This window comes from Mytilus edulis, chromosome 5 (assembly GCF_963676685.1).
Source record: "Mytilus edulis chromosome 5, xbMytEdul2.2, whole genome shotgun sequence".
NCBI classification, from domain to species: Eukaryota; Metazoa; Mollusca; class Bivalvia; order Mytilida; family Mytilidae; genus Mytilus; species Mytilus edulis.
Window position 1 is genome coordinate 85,258,842 of NC_092348.1, and position 22,906 is coordinate 85,281,747.

Consider the following 22,906-nt stretch of genomic DNA (forward strand, 5'->3'; position numbering starts at 1 on the left):
TCTTTGAATCTTAGCAATATCCCTATGTGTTTTGATATGAAGTGAAGCACCTCATGTATAGCATCTGTGTATATGCTTAATATTATCAGAATAAATTAAAATATTTAAAAAAAAAATATCAAAAATCAATGAGATGACTGCAAATAAAAGTAGTTTGACATAGTTACTTACATTGATCATAATGTTTCCTCGAATCATTTAAAATAATTGCAAGGAAACACGAGTAGTCTCCCTTTGTTTGCCTATTTTTATAACCAGACATTGACAGATTACGTAATACTTTTGTCTGTCTGGATATTTGAAGGTAAGAACGTTTCTTGTCTGTTATCTGTATCAATATTCAATTTTACACCTGCTTTTATTTGTTCACCTAAAATGTCTTCACTCGTCATTGTTTTAAAATCATAAACACCTCAAAAAAGTGAAATAAATAAATGATTTCTTCATTTTGTTTAAAATCTAAAAAAAATCAGATACCTTCATTTGCAGTTTCCTCCCATTAAAATCCTGCTTTGTTTACTTTTAATATGTCTCAATTGTATATGTGTCCAATCTTTTTTATTCGACTGTCACGCTTTTCCAGTTTTATCTAGAAAAATCAATTGTATCGACCACCTTTTACTTCATTTATTTTTTGGATTCATCCATAATAATATTTTTATTTACACCAAGATGTGATAGGAAATCTTGCATTTTTTTTTTAGGTTTACCATAATATATGATGAAATTGCTGAGAGACCTCATTTAATTAAATATATTCTTTGCATCAATCTAAATATCTCGATGTAAATTGGACATACCCGATTGAGCAAACAACCTAAGGGGTGTATCTAAATAAACCTACATTATAAAAACACTTAGTTCTTCGTTGAACAAGAAAAAAAGTTTTTTCAACCAGTTTTTTTTAAGTCAGTCGATTTTTTACGAACTCTTTTTACATGAGAATCAATATCAAAAATAAACAAATAATTATATCCCCAAAAAGTGTAGATTTAGCAGTTCCAAATTATACCAAATTTTAATGAACACAAAAGTCATTTAATTTGTCATATTTGGTTACTTTTAAATTTAACTTTTAGGTCGAAATATCTGTGTCAGTTTATAAATAATAATAAATACAATAGATGTCCATTATAATTTCTTGTTTTTGTGTTTTTGAAGGAAGAAAAATTATTCAATTAGAATTTCCCCCCCTATTTCATAATGTAATATAATAAAAACACATATTAATAAACAAAAGCAACAGTAGTTTACCGCTGATTGAAAGTTTTGAATCGAGTGAAAGAAAACAAATCCGAGTTACAAATAAAACCGAGGGTTAAAAACTATAAGAGGAAAACAACGAAACAACAGAGACACTAGTGTGCAACAAAATAAAATTTTCTTTTCTTTTTTCACTTTCCTTTTCGTGTCTTTAATTGTCTTTTTTTCTGAATTTTCCTAACAAGTAAAACATGTATTTTCAAATATTATCTAATTCATATTCATCTGATCATCAGTCTAACAGTTTTCATATTTTAGTAATATTGCTTTTGTACGAGACATATTGGTGTTTTGGAATAAAAATAAAAGAGCAATAACTGTAAGGCAGTGTTCATTTGGGCCTTATTTATTCCACTATTTAAAATTACAGATTATATTATTATTCATCCAACCATATCTTAAAGAGTCCAAAAACTGCTGCATATTAAGTTCATTATTTTTTTTAATTCACTTATGCTTTTTATAAAACTTTCACCTTAGATTTTAATATATATGTTTTAATGGGAATAAACTTTTTTTTTTTTTTTTTACAATTGTTTCTCTCAAAATTTCAACAAACCGAAAACTAAAAGAAAAAAATAGCAGCAGTTTGATTTCTACTACGACCTACATATCTCGAAAACACGAAAATGCATTGTTTAAAAAACCTAAATTAATATTAAGAAAAAATTTCATTTTAAGATTGTAGAATGTTAATGAAGAAATTGTATATAAGCTATTTCCGTAAATGGCATTGCACTCGTGCCAAGGACAAATTCATATATAGAAGCTTTGTCTGGAAATAACATGGCACTTTCACAATAAATTATCCTCTGAATGCGATTGCTGGTACTATTCTAATCGTACTTAACTTCCACCGATCCCAAATCAAAGCCCAAGCTTCTTAAAATATAATGCTTGTTTATTTTCTTTCATAAAAAAAACTTAACAATAATTAGTGTTAAAAAGATCGAATATTAAAATTGATATTACCTTTGTTCCATACTGCTATGGTATGCTGCATTTATGCTAATAGGTGTGGGTAAATTCTATCCAATCACAGACGTTTTTATTTCTAGCTATTTGTTCTGATAAAAATATGGGGTATGCCTAAGGGAAATATTCTGAAGTAAAATAAATGCTTTTCTAATCAATTAAAGATACCAATTTGACCTGAAAATTTGCAAATTCAGATATTTCTTTTTATATTAAATATATATTTATTTAGAAATAAATTTCGTGCGTTTATAATTTTACCGTAGATTTAGGTAATATTAGTTTCCCGATGTTAAAATATTATTTATCCATGAAAATATCAAATCAAGTTAACTTTGATAAGACGAAATTATAACCTTTGGTATCAAATTATTTATCAACATTTGTTTACAGAATTAATTTACAGAGTTAATTTATTGAATTTTTACGCATTATTCCTCATGAAATATCCGTGAATACTAAGATTCGAATTGTCTTATTAATTTATCCATAATGGATATTCATTAAGACAAATTTCGATAAAAATAGATGTATGTTTGTTTCAAATAATAATTCTCATTAATTATTGTAATGAATTAATGTCTCATTTATTTATTCATCTACTCATTTTAATATTCATACATGCATTTTTTTATTTATTCTCTGGAATCGGCTTTTTGATTGTGAATGATTTGACATTTTTAGCAGAAGTATAATTTTCAAATAATAGAAAATACCTTTATAAATAATAAAAAATTTGATGCGTACAAAATCAAAACAAATATTCATTTTCATGAATCCATCGGTGTGCTACATTTTATACGATTTAAATTTGTTTTAACAGTTAAAATTTTCTTTTCGTTTTTAGCTAAAAAAATGTCATTTTAGATTTATTTTTTATGTCTTAAATAACAGTAAATTGTATTAAAAAAAATAATAAATTGTACTAAAAACCTACTCTAAGAATATTCAACTAGCAAGGATTTAGGGAGGACTTTTTTGAAAATCAATTGTATTTAAATTCTAGGCTTTATTTCAATCAACAACATTATTAAGTTAGAACAAATTCATATCATTTGAAATTAAGATATTGAGCACAAAAGTGTGTACGTGTTGGTAAAACTAGAAAATTTTGCAGTTTTAAATTTTAGATAATCTTTGCAAATGCAACAAATCAAAAAAAATATTGACACCTAAATAAATGTGTATCTAATTACAATTCTTTGTAAAATAAAATTGTATTTCAAGTATGTTGAATAAAAGGTTGATGTTACTTATATTTCTTTTATACAATATACATGCAAAACAAGTGGAGTTAATCTTCAACTTTCTATTGCATACGAAATGTAAAATAGTTTTTAATTGGGACAAATATTGATAATTGAGCATAAATAATTCAAATCATTACCCACGTTTCATCGTATTTATTTATAATTTTGCTATAAAGTAATATAAAAAAAATCTATATTCAAAATCTTTTCGGAATTTTTGTAGAGTTGGTTATAATTTTTGTTGTGAATGGTCAACTCTATTTCTTTATGTCCTTTAATCTCTACTGTAGTAAAATTTTGAGAGTGACTTAACCTAGGATTAAAATATTTTTGAAAAGTTACGACATCAGAACGCAAGTTTGCAGATCATCTCAATATAACCATAATATTTTTTTCTTCACATTTATATCTGTAAAACATTTATTTTGCTACTGTCAAAATATTCTAAAGTGGATTTGTGCAAAACAATACAACAACAATAAAACATTTACGCACTTTTGTTTGTCCTTTTTTTCTTTTTTTGGCAATGCGATGTTAGTTTTATTTCTACTTATTGCTTCTTTAGTGACTATCGTCTCACTTTTACTACTGCAAAATAATGGAGTATGCATTGTCTGTTTATTGTTTTTAGTTTGAACTATCGTGTTAGGAGAACATGCAAAGCTAAAAAAAAAAGTTGAATGCATTGATTGCCTTATAAAATTGAGAATGGAAATGGGAATATTTCAAGAGACAACAACCCAACAGACAACAGCAGAAGGTCACCAACAGGTGTTCAGTGCAGCGAGAAATTCCCTTCATCTTGGGGTGTCCTTCAGCTGGCCCCTAAACAAATATATATACTAGTTTAGTGATTAGGACCGCTATACTAAACATATATATATATATATATATATATATATAAATAAGTCTAAATTGAAAACTACGTTCAAACATATGATTGCGTTGGATAAAAATCGCAATTTTTATACGTGTGCATGTATAACAATTTTCGTTGTAGAAGGGTCTTAATACAGCACAAACAACATTTGCCAAAAGACCAAAAAATGTGAAAAAGTATATGTTAACATATATATATATATACACGTGCATAATTTGCTGTATCATTTTTTAAATTCCTTAGAGAATTCCTAAATATTTCAAAAACTTTCCTCAATGCATTAAACTTTCCAAATACTTCACACATATTATAATAGTTTACTATAAATATCCTATTATAAAAGTTCCATTTAAATTAACATATTCATGATGGAAAACGTTTCTGTTTTTTTTACCTCTGCTACATGTATTTTATGGTGGTCCTTAACAGTATATAAATTATTATGTGCCTTACACCATCAATCATCGTAGTAATATTGAAGTTAATAGTGTGAATAACTAGTATTTTAATCTGGAATAGGAAACAACGTTTTAAAATTGAACATACTTATAACTTGTGATAATCATAAGAACATTATGATACGGGCGCTGTAAGACTTATCATAAAGAGTGGGTCTATGATTAAAAATAAAATACAGTCTTCACCAGCTAATGTCTTAGAGCAAATCCTCGGACAGTTGAATATCAGGTCCGTGTATTTTATAAAGAATGTATTGTGTGATAATGTCTAGAATTCTTCTATTATTTCAGTTGTTAAGCTTCTTTTTCTATTGACGTGAACTCTACACCCGTTCATTAATACAATTACAACACATTAATTCAAGACAATTTGAAATCACATAGATTTTTGCAGCATAGAAGCTTTTATCATCAGAAAACTGAAATTTCTTACAAGATATCTTCAGTTATTTTAGTTATGAGGTGAATAGTGTCATATATAGTTTGTAAATGTCAAGGAGAACGTCTCGTCTTTTTTCTAAAAATAAAACTTCATCGGAACAGGACGTATAAATATTCCATATCAGTTTCACAAATAATACACAATGGTCTTGAAGTATTACTTCTGGGTACTGACGTGTTTTTTTTTTGGTTTTTTTTATCATTTTGATAAAATGTTATAGTAGTTTTTTTTATTATTCTTTTTACTGTTCAGTCTTATTTTTGTTTTTAAATAGAAACTTAAGAAGAAAAACAAATATGCAACTAAAAGGAAAATAGATAAATTATCTAAGTCTGCTGACTTAAAAAATTTGATCTTTTTATCCATGACTTTACCAGGTATAACATGTTCCAATCAGATGAAAGCGGAATATAACTGTCCTTGGTTTTTGAAAAATAGAACAATATTTGCAGTCGTTTTCATCTTTGTTAATTTTTTTTTAGAAATTTTACAATTTGGATTTTTAATAACATTAACATGTATCTGAAGAGAGATGAAATATTCCAATGGAATAACCAGCCAAATGGATAAATTAGGTATGCACATCACTAATCTCTCCAAATGACATGAACGTCTACAATTGCTAAGAGATACAAAATAAAAACCCGTTAACATATTATGTACACTAGTAATTTGGAATGCGATGAAATGTTTATCGAGAACTTCTAAATCGGGCCCTGTCTGAAAGAACATACATGAAAGTATAAGAATAAAAAGATGTGGTATAATCAAAATAGTTCTAACGCATAACTGTAACTTTGTAAATAAATAAAGTATTTGAGATGTTTTGTTATCAAATTACACCACAGTATAAGTTTTTGAATAATAAACAAAATGTATGAATTGAAGCAGAAGGGCATATCTGACTGTTTTCAAGTCAGAAAGATAACTTTTTTTGTTGTACTAAATTTCTTGAATCAGTGCGCTCTAATGTGCAAGAATAGGTATGCTCAATTTTGAGGAAAAAGTTTAGTTTTGGCCTGAAATGGCTATCATTGAATTCAAACTTCAGGCAAAATATATAAAAATGCTTCAAATGACAGAATTTAACATAGAAAGCAAGCTATTAATTTCGGAGTTTTGTTCCTATAGATTTTGTAGTTGAAACAACGTTTACTTTTATATCAAAGGTTTGAGAGGGATAAGCATTTTTGTTCTGGATTGAAAAAAATGAATAAAGCAATAGTTATCAAAAGTACCAGGATTATAATCAAAATTGTTGCATTCTTCAACAAGACAACAACCCATCGACATAAATTAACTAAGATATCAACATATACTCTTCAACATATACAGCTGTCTGTACGATATGTCTTAATTATTTTGAATGATGAAATAAAAAATGTTTCATTTGTTATTGATGTCAATAAAATTTTCATAAAAAAATTCAATACAAAAAATGTGTGAATAAACTATAAAAAAAAACCCCACATATACGAAAGAATAATACTTGCTTACTTTGGAATAAGAATTATATCTTTATTTTTAGATGTTAAGTTGTATTATTTTTTACTTATTCGTAGCTCGTTTAAGGAGGTTCAAGGGTATACAAATTTCAGAAAAAAATTAAACATTTGTTTTTTTTCATTACACGTTTTATTTATTACTTTATTAGTTGTTACTTTATCATATGGGACAAAAGTCATTAAAAAATTATAATTCGTTTTTGTCCCGGATGACTTTTGAAATGTTTATATCATTGAAAAAGCTCCAAATGATCTCCCTTTGATGCAAAAATGCCATTTTCTGGCATTTAAATTGAAATATCTTTTTTAACTCATCGGTGACCTATATTTTTTATTTCTGTTTTCAAATAAGCTGTTCTTAAACTAGCCTATTGTAAAATTTTAGCGATTTCTGTAATTAGGTTCTTCTTTATTTCGATATTACCTTTATTTCTCCTATTAGTTCAACATAACAGAATAAAAGTACAATTACAAAAATGTATGCTTCTCTAGAAGGCAGATTGTGAGCGTAAATGAACGGTGACCCCATTTTTTTAATTTTATTTTCTTCTTAAGTATCAGATAAGTTAATTTATAGAAAAATCTAGCGAAATCCTATATTAGGAAAAAAAACTTGATTTAGACCCGCGAGCCCCCTTAACGCAGTTTTTTTTAAATTCAATATTATGACGTCAAAATTTCTCGCTTTCCTATTATGACGTCAGGACAAAAGTCAACCAAGCCTGATGACGTTGTTTATAAAGAACAAATTTATATGCAGATTAGCCGCTTACACTACCGATGAATCTGATCGTGCTCATTTGTTGGAGTTCATTAAATTCCGTTAGTTCTGGTTTATCTTGATTTGTCTTAACACTTGAGATATTGGTAAGCTACTGTTGCTTTTTTATGATTGTATTAATCTCAAAGGTATAACGTGCTGAAAACATGATAATGACAAAGAAGGCCGGTTTTTAAAAGTGTTCAAAGATAAGTTTTCAGACATATCTTATGAAAGACTTTATAACTATCATAGAAAGATTCTAAGATATTTCTAAGACCTAAGTAAAGGCTGTCCGAGAATAATCCAAAATCAGAAGTGTCCCTAAGTTGTATTAAGTAATATTTTATTATTCTTCATTAGAAAATTACCTCTAAAAATTTAAATATCAATACTAAAAATATATAAAAGAAGTAATAACATTTACTGGTAAACGGATATATACGATAGTAAAACTGACGACGGACATCTGCAAAGCTTCAAATACAAAACAATAACCACTATTCTATAACTTTTATTAACAATAATTTCGATCTCTAAATCAACAAAAGCGGATTTCCTTGAATCCTGGCAAAATCAAAGGGTCGGCTATTTCATCCAACATAACGAATGGAAAACAACTATCATATCCGTAGCTGCAGTTTCACGCGATTTTGAAAAATCTAGCTTGAAGAAAAAAAAACATCCAGCCTCCCAGAATTAAAATATGAAACTTCGTTTGTGTGCATATATATAGCATAATCAATTTTCCAAGTTGCTCAATCAAAAGTTACAACTCTTTATTGCGTGTATTAGACATACATTAAAATATCTTAAAAATTTATTAAAAAAAAAACCTAACTCTAAAGTAATTTCAAAGGAGGAGGACACCTTCGCTATATTAACCCACAGCAGATTTAAAAGCATCTTCATATATCTGACTTGTTGCAGATTTTTCCTGAAGAATTTGATTGCTAGATTAATCTCTCACTTGTTGTTTATAGTTTTGTAAGATTGTCAAAACTGTGAACGCATACACTATAATTTCATTGGAACATATTCAACGGACAATGATATTGCAGAGGACTAGAATTGTTATTTCATTAAACCATCTCATTTGGTGCTACATTTACAGCACTAATAGTCTTACTTAAGTAAAATAAATTATCAATCATTATAGCTGTCTTACTTTATAAATAAACTGAAACCATTTAAAACATATTATGGTGCCCTAAACGAACGACAAATTGTAAGACGTGTCTTTACTTAAGACACTGTAAGACTAAACGATTTTCAGACCCGTCTTATTCCATAGATACCTTCGAAAAACAGGGCATATAGTTCCTACTTATATTTGAAGCAGATTGTATTATTCATTTAGTTGAATGATATTATAGCGGATATAAAAAATATGCTTCTATTATATTCAACATTTCATTTATACTTTATAAAGGATATAATGGATCAAACATGTTTTCGTGTTATAGTAATATCCTCAATATACATTCAATATCAGTATAGACATGGACATATTTAGATTTAAAATTATGATAATGCTTTGGTTCAGATTACATGTACATGAAGTCTTTTAATTTACAGTCAGTGATAAAAGAGTTTTATCTACAACAACGGTTAAATACGTACATTATAAATGTATTAGTTGACAACTATTATTGATGAACTATGACAGATATGAATATAAACGTTTGTGTGCATATATATAGCATAATCAATTTTCCTAGTTGCTCAATCAAAAGTAACAACTCTTTATTGCCTGTATAAGACATACATTAAAATATCTTAAAAATTTATTAAAAAAAACCCGTAACTCTAAAGTAATTTCAAAGGAGGAGGAACCCTTGGCTATATCAACCCACAGAACCATTTGAAGGCACTTCCGTATATATCTGACTTGGTTTCAGATTTTTTCTGAAGAATTTTATTGCTAGATTAATCTCTCACTTTATAGTTTTGTAAGATTGTAAAAACTGTGAACGCATACACTATAATTTCATTGGAACATATTCAAAGAACAATGATATTGCAGAGGACTAGAATTGTTATTTCATTAAACCATCTCATTTGGTGCTACATTTCAAGCACTAATAGTCTTACTTAAGTAAAATGAATTATCAATCACTATAGCTGTAAAAGTTCTTACTTTATAAATAAACTGAAACCATTTAAAACATATTATGGTGCCCTAAACGAACGACAAATTGTAAGACGTGTCCTTACTTAATACACTTTTAAAAAAACACTGTGTAGGACTAAACGACTTTCGGACCCGTCTCAGTCCATAGATACCTTCGAAAAACAGGGCATATAGTTCCTACAAATATTTGAAGCAGATTGTATTATTCATTTAGTTGAATGATATTATAGCGGATATCAAAAATATGCTTCTATTATATTCAACATTTCATTTATACTTTATAAAGGATATAATGGATCAAGCATGTTTTCGTGTTATAGTAATATCCTCAATATACATTCAATATCAGTATAGACATGGACATATTTAGATTTAAAATTATGATAATGCTTTGGTTCAGATTACATGTACATAAAGTCTTTTAATTTACAGTCAGTGATAAAAGAGTTTTATCTACAACAAAGGTTAAATACGTACATTATAAATGTATTAGTTGACAACTATCATTGATGAACTATGACAGATATGAATATAAACGTAAAGATGTGGAATAAGTTACCAAACTTGAAAAAAATTATTGAGAATGAAATTGTTCAATTTGAAGACGTAATAATTGACCAATAATGTCACTTTTATAAACTGCACTACATAACACTGCGTAAACTTTTAATTGTTCTAACCATTGCTCATAATTATTAGAAGAACTAATCTGAATTCTCTCAGACAAAGATTATAACGATAAGAAAATAAGTGTCTCACTTTAATATCAATATCATTATAATTAAATATCGAAATAGCAAAAACTATCTTGGATCGACTTTCATGAAGAAATGTTTTGGTCAAATCACCCCAGAAATATACCTAAAACCTTATCAAAAGGTATCAAAAGATGAGATAAATCATTTTATTTTTTGAAATTCTGCATAATATACTGAATGAATGAAGTTTTGCATTACATTTATTATTAGAAAAAAACAGAGCACTGAAACTATAATTCGTACATTTCAATATCAATCACAAAATAAATACAATATTATAAACGAATTATTTGTCTGAAATATAAGATCATCAGTGACTTACTTTTGTTTACTATTTAAATAGGTGAATACATCAACCTCTATTAAATTTCTAGACATACCCAGATATTACCAATATTGCCAAGTTACCATTACAAGTTTAAACCAGTTCGCCTGTTTGAAAAAATTATTAAGATAGTAAAGAAGTGAATCAAAAATTAGGCTTAATTGAGGTATGAGATTTTGGAAAAATATTTCATTATTATCATTATAAAGTATTTTACTTATAGCAATGTAAATTTTGTGTCTGGTATGTACTTCTCCTTTAACGGTCAGGCTAATCGCAATAAAACTCACAAAATAAAGTGTACATACATATGCTCAGATCATTAGATATATGGATCTTTTAGATAGCCCAAAAACCTGGTTCAACTCATCATGTTTTCTTAAAATGTCCTGTAGCAAGTCAGAAATATGGCGGTTGTTTAGTTCGTGTCTATGTATGTTGCATTGTCGTTTGTTTTTGTAGCACTTCAGTGTTCTGTTGTTTCGTTGTTTTCTTCTTATAGTTGATGTGTTTCCCTCGGTTTTGGTTTGTGACCGGGATTTGCTTTGTCTCAAACGATTTATGAATTTATATCAGTGGTATACTACTGTTTCCTTCATTAGTCAAGAATTGGTTTTCAAGGCATATTTTCAAAATGTTCAATAAAACACTTTAAAAACGTTGGAAAAAAGACAGACAAGAAGTTTAGAAATAGTAAAGTTATATAGCCACTGATAAAATAAAATAAAAATATTTAGGGAGTTATTTTCATTAATTGGGTGCAAAATATCTACATATAGCTTTAATGATAAGTGAAGATAAAAATATTTTTATTTTTTTACAACTTATAGTTATCAAAGTTACCAAGATTATAATACTTGATCTTTTTAGTGTAAACAGTAATAGAAGCACTAGGATATTTCACTATCCAACCACATATATTAAACACTTTTTTGTTTCACTGACTCATTTAACCAATATATATATGTTTATGTTTATCTCTAAATGGGCATTTAACTATTTATTCAATCTTGTATCTTAACGTATTAAAAATGAAATTTGAAGCTAGATTTGCTTTTTGTATTTGAATGATAATAATGCTTTGCTTAAAATTACATGTAAATAAGGTCTTTTATTTTACAGTCAATTTTAAAAAAAGTGCTTAACCTACAACTAATTTAGATTCACTGATTCATTTAACCAATATTTTTACAGTAATTATTTATCGATAAAAAAAAACAGTACACATCAGTTTTCTCAATCACGTCAAGGTGTAAATCGTTGACGAAATAATAACCAATTTGTTGGTGTGGGGAATTTCAAAATACTGTTCTTGAAGGCAATAATGACAATGTCATGTAATCATTTATCAGATCAAGATTTGTGGTATCTCTCAGTGGATGGTTTCAGAGATATTCACAAACCTTAAAGGTAAAATTAGCAAAACCCATCTTGTTTAGACAACATCAACACACTATACTGCTTTTATGCCTCTAATGTATTCTCATAGAGAGCATTTTTTTTCAAACTTAGCTGAATATTTTTTTTAAATATTCAGTTAAGAACCTACGTGTTTATATTTAATAATAAAATGTTAAAATGAAGGCAATATTTCGATAAAACAGAACTATTGCATAATTTGAATTTAAATGTTGGTAATAATATTGTTTTGATTCGGTATTATTGAAGCAATCATTTATGTTCAGGACTAAAGTTGATACTTTTTTTCTACTGTTAAGTTTTTATACTCTTTGGAGTGTCTGGCTTTTTCATTGGACATTTGTAGTATAACCCCGGTATGGCATAGAAGGATAAATCCTAAAGAAGTGAGTGAAGACGAAAACGACAATGTGCCTCGACGCTATGTATATAATGCTTTGTATACGTCCATGAGACCTATAAAAACCCGAACAATAAATAAGATTTAAACAATATCTAGGAGTCATCATTATATCTTCATAAATAGACAAAACTAAATGTCAAACATTAAATGGACCCGGGGATTAAATGAATTTAAAAAGTCTGCCATTTACACCATATGTATTATAGTATTTTTTTCCATAATAGCAAGATATAATGAGATATAGGTCATTGAGTGTTTGAACCTTCCCCCAACCTTAAAATAGCATTCTAATATGACGTCCTTATTACGCTTTGTAAACAAAGCCGTGTTCTAATGAGCACAAAATATGTTTGACACATGCGCACGAACTTACTGTTTATATATATTAACGTTATCTCCATCGTTAGCCATTAAAATATATATATTTAAGCAGCTAACATAAACTTTTATTATATATTTTTATAAAACAACATATATTTTCCCTGCTCGTAGTTTTTAAACTTATCAAATTTGAAATGTAATGTACAGACTCCTCGGGGAGGAAACGGGAATAGCCAAAGATTTTTACGGTATTTTCGTACGCTTCAACCTATAAAAATACTGTATTTGTCCTATTAGAATCGAAATAATTCCTTCATGTCACGATCTATGCTCATTTTAACATGGGTAGGCATTATATATGACCACATTTTATACCTTGCTAACGCTCAGTGTAAAATATCGACAAATATAATGCCTACCCATGTTAAAATGAGCATAGAGCATGACATGAAGGAATTATTTCTTAAGTAATATTTGAGAAATCACAATGTTATAATTTTCTAATCTCAGGACAAACAAAAAAACATGCTATTAAATTTAAATATAACATTATGCAAGAACATCTGTATTGCCGAAAACAATTTTTTTTCGAAAAGTCAAAGTCTTATTTAGTTTTTTCAAATAAAATTCTTTCTTATGATGAAATGGGATAACAGAGCAGAAATCGGTATTTTGACAATGTCAAAACTTAAGAAGTACATTGAGTTCGAAGACAAATACCCATGAAACTGTTAGTCGAGTTGCACACTATAAATATGAAAATCGCCATCAATGACAATAAATAAAAATATGCCACCATTATAGTTATTACCATAATATTTAAGCCTGTTTAGTTATCAAAGGTTACAGATCACATGTTATCAAATATAGCCAAAATCAGAACTATACGTCAGGAAGATACACTCTTGCTTTTTAAAAATATTTTCTAAGATATATAGCAACGAGTATCAATTTTGATATGCGATATCGAAATATGCATGATCAAAAAACCAGCAAGACTTACTTTAATGTTAAATTTTTGCCTGTTTAAGTTGATAACACAGAGTTTCACAGTTTTGATTTTTTTGCCGAAAAAAAATCAATGCTTTCAAACGAAAAGGTATATATTCAACCTGCAGAATTTCGTTTTATAGTTTTTAAAGTATTGAATTAGTTGCATATGTGTTTTGATAAAAAAAATTAGTATGAAATCTTGCACAATTAATCCAAATTCAAATTAATGCAGAAATATTTTTTTTAATTTTTTTATCGCAATTATGAATTTTTGAGAGAGTGAAAAGGGCGATAACTAGATAAAAAAGGGTATAAATGCTGTTTTTATTTGTTTTTTGTTTGTTTGTTAGTTATTTGTTACGAAAAGCATAACTGATCTTGGCGGCGAAAAACGTCGTTTAGCTAGTTTGTGAATGCCACATTACTGTGTAAGTACATGTATACCACATCGTTTGTAGCAGACATTCTCAAAATGGTGACAACAACAAAAAAAAACAGTTGTTAAATTTAATTAATTTACACAAGTAGACTTTAAATGCTTTCAAAATTAGCATCCCTCTCTTTTCTTTTGAGATTGCTATAAATATTTTGCAACTAATTTAGTGACAGGCATATTATTCGCTAAGACGCGACAAAAATAAGTTACACTAAAAATGCCGCTAATTCTTACTCATATGCTATAAACCGACATCATATTTATATAATATTACATAGAAATTAGACTTCAAATACCCTTTTCAATTATATTCAGGCAAAAGAATCATTCTCTTAGAATTAATCCCCATCAAGTAACTGTATGACAAGAATATTCTTGTCGTTAAAGCTTTTAAGTAATGAAAATATCGCGTTCTTCAAAACCTGATCTGTCAATATAAGCACATGCTTATTGAACCTTTGAGAAATGAGCACTCCAATGGGACATTACCATCACCATTAAGGAAAGAATAATGGAAAAGCAATCATGTTTGTCATTCATTTTGGTGTCAAACTTTTTGTGAAAAATTATTATTGCTAAATCCAATTTGAACATCATTTTTTTCTGTTGGTTTTATCAAGAATACCTTTCTCTTGGTATATTTCAACGCCTTATTCTTGCATTAATGAAACTATTGGTTTTGTTTAATCATTCTGAACTTTATTGGGACAAAAAGGCATTCAAAGGAATACCATTATCAAACACTGTCTTGTCCACAAAGAAGAACTACAAAAACAACGAACATTCAAACAAAAGGCAAACTGCATAATATTGAATGTATGTCACATTGGGATAACACCAGGTCTTATATTTCCTTTTTTCATTTATGCCGGTTAAACAGTATTGAAACATAATATGCGTCTTCTGATAGTTACTGAAGTTGGCTAAATTTAGTGTGAAGCATGCTAAATATTCAATAAATATTTGTGACACAGTATGATCAGTAGACATCTACGTATGTATTTTAGTATTCGATACATTACAAAATAATCACGTAATTACAATATTCTAAAACATATGTTGTCTACAATTCAGACGACGAATCAGTTGTACTTCGATGATAATTGTTTTAGATCCCCTTTGAGTGTGATGTTGGTCTTTAACCAAAAAAAATGGTTCAGGTGTGCGAACTGATTTCAAAATTATGCTATTCATTATCCAACGAATAAGTTAAGCAAGGTGAAAAACTAACTAAATCAAAAACCAAATGTTACGATTTTCTAACGCAAAACAATTTTATCGATTTTGTACTTTTCCCGATTTTGTCTTTTTCCCGATTTTGTCCTTTTCCCGATTGTGCAATTTTACTAAGTGTGAATGTGTAAATTGGTTTGGCGGGTTATTCATAACAGGAAACACTTATCATGTCGACGTAGCTTGTATAACTACTTTTGGATTTTATGCGATTCTTCAAGTTACTGCGTGTTACCTTCATTTGTCTCTTCCTACTCTTTTAGTGAGTTTTGAACACCGGTAAACGTATGTCGCCTTTATTTAGGAAATAATTGTAAACAATATGAATAACAAAGAAAACTAATACCGAACTCCAGAGCAAATTACAACAGGGGAGGGGAAGGGGTCATAATAACTGACAAAATCAATCGCTATCAATAAACGGAACAAGTGAAAAACGAAAGCCATATTCTAAATTTGGTATAGGCATTTTCCGAAGAAAATTGTTGGTTAAATCAAGTTTAAAGGCTAGCTCAACCTCCCACTTGTATGACAGTTGTTTATAGCACTGTACTGCACAAGCAAGAAAATGAATTAGACAAAAGTACAAATTAAATTACTTTAACCACAAAATAAATGATCTGCGTAATATTTTAAAATAGTGCATGCAGTGTAAAAAAAAAGGTTTACGAGGTACATGTTTCCTAAGCAGAGTAATATTTTCCTGTAACAAAGTACATGCTGTAATTGCGATGTAGTTTTTAATCGTGTGTATTGACGATCCAATGTTACCTTTCTCATAAACATTTGATCCTTTTAGTCATAGCATTAGCATACTTCATTTTATTTTACCTTTCTGATTTTTTTTCATAATTTTGATAGAAATGGGGTATATTTCAATGAGACAGCATCAGTTTGAAACAAAATAGGGTTGTTAAACACTGTAAACCCTTAATGGCAACCCCTTATCATCCTGCGACTCAAACAAAGTTGTAAATAAGTATAATAAAAGACTTTTGAAATCAACATATGACAAGCTTAGAATTTAGTGCGCAATGCTTGCTTTTCGTCAATATAACAATAATCAATGGCGATCGAAAGTAAACAAAAAGTAAGGATAGCCGCAAAATAAAAATTTATTTTACAGTATTTGAAATGATCAAACTGAGCTGACAGAGCCATTTCACATCAATTTTGTAAGAAGAGTTCCTTTCTTTTCTTTTACAGGGATTAACTGGTAAAATAATGTCAATATGGTAGTTTCAAGCTGTATATATGTGTCAGAAGTCATTAACACGAGTTGTCTGCTTTACTAGCGACTTCAAGTTACTTAATGTTTATGAACATGTAACACATGTAGTACACAGTCAGTGACCGGACGAAACCTAGAAGTGACGTATTGGTTCCATTTATTTTCTTAGAACCACGATGTGGTATGCAAGTAAAAAGAAATGGAACCGTTTGCATATCGTTAAATGAAAAAAAAATGGGCCATGAAATCACATGTACCGACGACAGAAAGACGTATGGGCCATGAAATCACATGTACCGACGACAGAAAGACGTATGGGCCATGAAATTACATGTACCGACGACAGAAAAACGTATGGGCCATGAAATTACATGTACCGACGACAGAAAGACGTATGGGCCAAAAAATCACATGTACCGACGACAGAAAGACGTCAAAGATACCAGTGTTATGATTTAGTACGCCGGATGCATAAAGGTCTACATTAGAAATAAGTTATTGTCTAAGGGTAATACAAATGCATGAACTGCTTTTTCAATATATTTGACCATTTTTTTTTACTTTTTTGGCGCGAGTTTCACTAATGAGTCATTTGTAGAAGAAACCGCACGTCTGGCGTACAAAGTGCAAGTTTGGTATCTGTAATGAATTGATCAGCTAGCTTTAATAATGCTCAATATTTAGCTATGTTTTGTTTGCTGACTATTGTTTTTAGTTCAGCTATTTCTTTTGAACAATGATTGTCCGTGTCCCTATCTACTCTTTTTTACTTTGTAATGCTGTATAAGTAATTTGTCAAATTTCACTTTTGTCTAGTTGTCATTTTTTCCTGAATTGTCTAGATTAAAAACTCGGATATTTAGTATAGTTTTTAATGAGACAGCTAAAGGTCCGTTATCTACTTTAACTATTATCTAGATTGTTGTATTGTCTTTTTCACATTTTATTATATTTTCACATCTATTATCATATTTTCATTAATGTCTTCAAACTGTTGTCTACGTTGGCTCATTACATTTACTGTTTTCTAGTTAAATTATCATATTTGGATTGATATCTGTGTTATTTTTCAACTAACTTTTTCTGATTTTATTATCAAACCGCAGAATTCACTCTGATTGTTTAAATTGAATCCATGTTAATGTTAAACATCTTTCATTTACAAATAACTTCAAATATCAAATATATAATTTTGAGCGGGTACATATTTAGAGTCACTTTAACATGATATACTGTAAAGCGGGTTATTTTCGCGGGGTGCAATTTTTCGCTTATTTTCGCGGATAGAACAAAATTGCCGAAAAACATTCCGCCAATTTAAACGGCACATGCAAATGTATTGATAACAGTTTTGAATCCGTCATACAAGTTAGAGCCAAAATATTTCGTATACCTTATTCAATGAAAATCGCGAAATTTTACACTCGCTAAAATAACCCACTATACGGTAGTTCTACCTTTTCACAACCAATTCGTCAGAACGTAAAATTTATAAATAAACGTCAGTTTTTCGAATTGAATAAATGAAACTCCTATAAATATTCATCAAATATACCAGGCTTTTTATGTGGGACACCAGACTTTTTCCTGCAACAACTTAATTTTTACAGGCAAAATGAATTACAATGTGTTTGTCTTCCTTGTATTTCGTTTAAAATAAACAGAATCATATGAAAAAGAATTGAATTATTTGACATGCGTATGCATTAATCTGCCTTATATAAAATGTTGTTTTAAATAGCATGTCAGACCCAATTGACCGTTTCAGACTGAAATCTTGTTATTAGAGTAGGAGACATACAGTTTATATTCATTGACTACAGATATTTTAGTTTTGCGCAGAAACACACCGAATAATAGAAAAAACAGGATACAATCAAACCAACAGAAGGGAGAAAAATAGTCAGAAAAAGTACAATCATCTGATACAAGTTGAGTCAAAATTACAAATACTTTTTTTTATCACAAAAATGATGGTCTACGTAATATTTTTCGATTACTGAAAATAATGCATAAAACATGTTTTCTATGTGCATAGATATAAGAAGATGTGATATGAATGCCAATGAGACAACTCTTCATCCAAGTACATTTTGTAAAATAAAAAAAAAACATGTTCACTTAACCAAGGTGTACCTACCTATACTATATTGTCAATATTAGGGAACTGTATGCTACTGTATTACAAGTGAGGGGTTAAGCTAACTATAAAAGCAGGTTTAATCCACTATTTTCTTGTATAGAACGCCTGTAGCAAATCAGGAATATGACAGCTGTTTTCCATTCTTTTGATGTGTTTGAGGTGTCTATTTTGCCATTTGATAAATGACTCTCCTTTTGGATTTTCCGTGGATTTCCTTATTAGGATTTTTTTTGGGGTTTTTTTTTTTTTGGTAATTAAAGGCAATAGTAGAATACCGCTGATCAAAAGTCATAAATTGGTTGAGAGACAAATTCAGACAGCAAACTAAAACCCAGGGAAACATATCAATTATAAGAGGTAAACAAAGGAACAATATTAACACTGAAGTGCACAAAATTTAACTACATCATACACAGAAACGAACTACTAGTATTTGATAACAACTGCCATATCCCTGACTTGGTACGGGGCATTTTAAGAAAAAAATTGTGGGTTGACCCTGGTTTAATGGCCAGTCAAACCTACCTCTTATATGGTAATGTTAAAAAAACATCGATAAAATTTTCAACACTAAGTGACAAAAGTACAGCACAAACACACGCAAGAACACTCATCACAGAGAAACGCACAAACAAGTAATATAATAGTCGATAAATCATGAAAACCGTAGAAAAACAACGAACATCTTTTTTTATCAACGACAGACAGCACAGGATATCACAACGAATTCCGCATGAATCGAGGTCAGATGTATCGACAGGAAGCGTCCTCCCATGCACTTATCATTGTCCGAATTAAGACATAGCGAAAAGACACAATTAGTATTCATAAAACGTATCAGACGAAGATTTTGATATCTTAATATCTAGACCACAAAAAGTATTTCCTGAATTGAGACGCAGACACAACTTATCGTTCGACCAATCCCTCGTGTGTTATCACTTTTGAAGTCGTTCATTTGTGTGTATTTGGAGAAAAGAACCCGGATATGTAGCAGACTTTTAATGTTCGTTGGTATCCTTAATGTCAAGTGCTTTTGGATTTATGAGGGGAAAAAAGAACACGTTGAAATGTTGGTTAATGAGTGACATAAAAAAATCATCAATATATCCGAACGTTAAAAAATAAAAACTTGGTAAGATGCTTTTGTTTGACAAAGGGAAAAATTTGTCTGAATTTTGTTTCATACGAAAATTATACTAGCCAGTTAAAACGGGTAGAGAATATAGATCCATTAGTCAAGATCATCAGTAACTTATGTTAAAAAAATCAAACAAAACTTTATAATTGATTTTATGAACAAATTTATTTTTATATTTGAAAGGGTTTATTAAAATAAAAATAAAAAAACATAATCCGATTTTTTAAAATATTTTTAAATAAAATAATTTTGAGAACGTGTGCCTTTCCAAAGATCTTAAAATGTAGGTGAAAGGAAGTAACAATTATGATCTTTCATTTTGAACTATAAAGTTTATACAGCTTCACACAACAAATACTCGCGAAAAACACAGACAGAACAAAACACATGAACAAATCAGACAGAATAAACCAAAAGTCAAAGATAAGAAACAATTCAAAAAGAGCAGATGTAGCAAAAAACTGCAAAGAAACAATACAAGCATACAAAACAAACTGTATATTTTTATACATAAATTTGAAGTAAACTTTTTAAACAAATGTCAAAGCCAAAAAATATGAGCCAGGGTATTGTCAAAGAACGTCTCGTCTATTTTTCTCAAAAAAATCACCTGAAAAAAGTAAAATAACAAAAATACCGAACTCTCAGGAATGTCCGTTCTTAAGTTCTAAAATCAAAATCTCAAACAAATCGAACGCATGGCTTACAACTTTCACATTACTGTCTTGGTACAGGCATTTTCTATTGTAGAAAATGATGGACTAGACCTTTTTTTTATAGCTATCTAAACCTCTCACTGAATGTACCTAGATATAATAGAGTTATTTTTATAGTACATAAGGAATTTACTTTTCCAGAATCGCCGATTTAGATCTAATCATATTTTTTTTTAAACTAACAAATACGAAAAGGTAAATGTAAAATTAAACAACGAATTTAATCAAAGACAAAAAAGTAAAACATAATGTGCATTAAAAACACAGCGAGAACAATTCAGATGTCGAGATGAACAACAGAGAACATGATTCAGATACCCAGAATGCAGTATTCCCTCTTAACTAACATTACAGAATGAAAACAATAGAGGACTGATAGACGCAAAAAAAAGAACATCAATCTTTCTCCATAAAAGTTTTGAATATCTGACATTGTCCTTTATACCGTCTATCCTCTATGTCGCCTTGATTTCAGACGCAACAACTAAAAAAAAAACAAGTAAAGTTTGAACCTTTTTTTCATTCTATGTATCCCTGTGTAAAAATAGTTTGACTATGAAAACATTATGATATCCATTGAAACCTGATCTGAGCTTATAGCAAACAAAACGAGATGTACATTTCATAAGCAAACGGAATAGCGTCATCGAGAATAGCGTCATCGAGAAATGGATGATTAACAATAGAAAAAGAAGAGTCAACTCGTTTATTAAAACATTTGTACGAATTGATGCCATGCCAATTATTGACGTTATCCAATCAAAATGAACGTTACAAATGATGTTGCATTAGAATGCAAAATATAATGTAGAAGAACACAAAAGCGACATTGTTTGTTACAATTAACGTTGTATTTACTTATTATTAGTTCAGAGTCACTAGTACGATTGTTCAAATGATGATTATTTTAAAAAGAACATAATTCGTCTAGACGGTCTCTCTTACAAGCAAAAACATATAAGTGCATGAACTTCATATAGTAATGTTGTACTGTTTTTGTATTGTTTCAAAAGTTTCAACATCAACAAGATTCGTACTAACAAAGAAAATAACAAGGAGAAGCTACAAAAGAGACAATGATAAACCTCAAGTCCAAAATAAAACGAACAACATCACGACTGAACATAAGAACAACGTCAAAAGAGGGACGAAAGATACCAAAGGGACATTGAAACTCATAAATCGGAAATAAACTGACAACACCGTTGCTATAAAAGAAATAGACGAACAGAGAAATAATTGAACACAAATGCAACATAGAAAAATTAAAACTATGAAACACAAACCTCGCCAAACTAGGAGTGATCTCAGGTGACCCGGAAGGGTAAGCAGATATACACAAAAAAACGGCGTGAAAAACTAAAGCTATTAGCTACCCTATACTGATATAAATCATCGACTGGAATGTAATTTTACGAGTAAGAAAAAGTATCCCTGGTGTAATTAACGAACTCGGTAAAGAATAGTTAATTGAGTCTAAACAAATTTCAAGTCCAAATGATATGATGTTTTCACAAAATTCAACAGTCGCAATTGACAATGTATTGCTAATTAAAAACTTTGTAAATGTTTAAATCAAATTAAATTCAGGCAATCCAAATTTCTATTCATACTTTTTCTGTTTTATCGACCTCTTTCTTAGTCGAGTACGTGGCGGTGTACCAGTTCAGGATTTTTTTTACACAAAATACTACACGAACAAATAAAATTCAAAGGCAAGGTCACTGCGGTTTCATCGAGAACAACGACAAGACATACATCAAAATCGGCGCATAAAACTAACCTTACTGCCTATCTTATTCCGGTATAAATCATCGACAGGAATATTATTTTATCAGTAAGAAAGAGTAGCCCTTGTGGCATTAACAGACTTGCTATAGAAAAGTTAATGGAGTCTAATTAAATTTCGAGTTAAAATGATAAACTGAAATCATTTTGTTTTCATAGAATTCAACAGTCACAATTATATTGCTTATGAAGAAATTTGTAAATTTACATCAAAGTAAATTCAGGCAATCCAAATTTCCTATATTACTTTTTCTGTTTTATCAACCTCTTTGTTAGTCGAGTCCGTAATAGAAATAAAGGTGGTGGTGTACAATATTACTACACGAACAATA

The 22,906-nt window shown here is 29.3% G+C and overlaps 2 long non-coding RNA genes across 2 annotated transcripts in view; one reads left to right on the top strand and one right to left on the bottom strand.

The window, feature by feature from the left end:
• Positions 1 to 591, bottom strand: part of LOC139525521 (uncharacterized) — a 32,656-nt gene extending 32,065 nt beyond the window's left edge. The window contains exon 1 of the long non-coding RNA XR_011664918.1: positions 478 to 591. This is a non-coding gene — a long non-coding RNA (uncharacterized lncRNA). The remainder of the gene's footprint in view (positions 1 to 477) is intronic.
• On the top strand, positions 206 to 18,464 carry LOC139525519 (uncharacterized). Its single transcript, XR_011664916.1, has 2 exons — positions 206 to 304; positions 16,762 to 18,464. It is a non-coding gene; the product is annotated as an uncharacterized lncRNA (long non-coding RNA).
• The last annotated feature ends 4,442 nt before the right edge of the window (positions 18,465 to 22,906 follow it).